Source organism: Etheostoma spectabile, chromosome 5, assembly GCF_008692095.1.
Source record: "Etheostoma spectabile isolate EspeVRDwgs_2016 chromosome 5, UIUC_Espe_1.0, whole genome shotgun sequence".
In the NCBI taxonomy this organism is placed as follows: domain Eukaryota; kingdom Metazoa; phylum Chordata; class Actinopteri; order Perciformes; family Percidae; genus Etheostoma; species Etheostoma spectabile.
In genome coordinates, this window is record NC_045737.1 from 12880503 (window position 1) to 12881981 (window position 1479).

General features: G+C 41.0%; 1 protein-coding gene across 2 annotated transcripts in view; it reads left to right on the forward strand.

The window, feature by feature from the left end:
* gramd2b (GRAM domain containing 2B) overlaps positions 1–1479 on the forward strand; it is a 23256-nt gene that overhangs the window by 765 nt on the left and 21012 nt on the right. The window lies entirely within an intron of this gene.

Here is a 1479-nt window from a genome sequence, read left to right on the forward strand (position 1 = left end):
GGTTACCTCCCCTTTCTCTGCTTTGCCCATCCGGAGAATTTGGCCCACCCATAAGAGAGAGACATCATGGCTTTCAAACGAGCAAAACGGCAGTTGGTCAAGGCCACACTCCCAGCCTCCACCTTGCCCCCCCGCCCCCCCTCCCCCTCCTCCTCAAAAGCTACAGACTCAGAAATAGCATGTCTTAAGGAAAGCTCATTGTGGGACTGGCTCTAGGGGCTGTAATTCTGCAAAAGAGACTTCAGATATGGTATCAGGGGACCACTAAGGCCTACATAAATAAAACTTCCAGAAATTCCCTGTCAACTTTCTTTAGGTGTAGCTGTCTTCTTTCCATCCATGCTAAATCCATGCTTCTTCTTATTCTGTAACCTTTAAACAAGTGTATTGTTTCTGGAAATTACATTTAAAATAAAAAGTGAGATTGGATTGAAGACTTGATCATGTCTTTCCAACAGCAATGGCACCTGCTCCACCAACTGAGCCATACGGGCGCCCTAGCAGATGTTCTTTTTTTAAGAGTTAGATTACAACGTAAGCCTGTTACTGTAAGAGAGTGTTGCATAGTGTGTTGTCTGTAACCTTGCATCAATTCAGCATTGCATGCATATCGTTATCAAAATCAACAAAAAGTTATCAGAATCAAAAGAGCAAAACTTGAGACATCGGCCTTTGTCCCATAAAAAAAACGGATGCCTGCCTTACCCACAGTGCAACAGTTCGGTCAAAGGTTTTGATGATTCTGTAGTAGCAGCCTGTTCCTGTAGCTAATTCAACCTGCTGCCAAAAAAAGAAATTTATTCAGTAGAAAGTCAAAGTCTTTCCACAGAAGTGACTGCAGAAACATCTGTCCAGTTAGAGCAGATCTTCCCAAACTTCTTCTCCCAGGCTCCCCTTTAACAGATAAAAATATTGAACGCATTTCCTATGTTGTCTGAAATAACATAAAGGGGTACTGGGGATGTAATATTACGTTTCCAACTTGAGGAACATATTTTTTGTAAGCAGATATCCTGTCAGAAAAATGGTACTGACCTCAATTCCTGAGCTGCAGTTCATCCAGTTTGTGTTACAAAGGTCTCTGTTTACACACCACCACAGAATGTAGGACACTCAGCACTGTTCCGTTCACTGTGTCACTTCAACTTAAACTAAATTACATTTCAACTTTATTTCCAGAGTAGATTATCCTGGTGTAACATTTGGCATTTCAAGGAAATATATAATATAAACACCAATGGGATATTACTGTAAGTACTACAACAAGACGTTCATTAGTATCCACTTAACCAGATTTTGGAGCACTGATTAATAGTCTGCAAAGTACTTAATGAATGAATCCTGAATTTTCCCTCAGGGGCTTAAAACAGGTTTGTCTTATCTTCATCTCACAACACCAAAGCTCTTTTCCTTTTCGGTGTGTCTAGAGCGGAATTGTCCATTACGTCAACGCCGTTTTATGCTTCTGCAGAGGTTTAA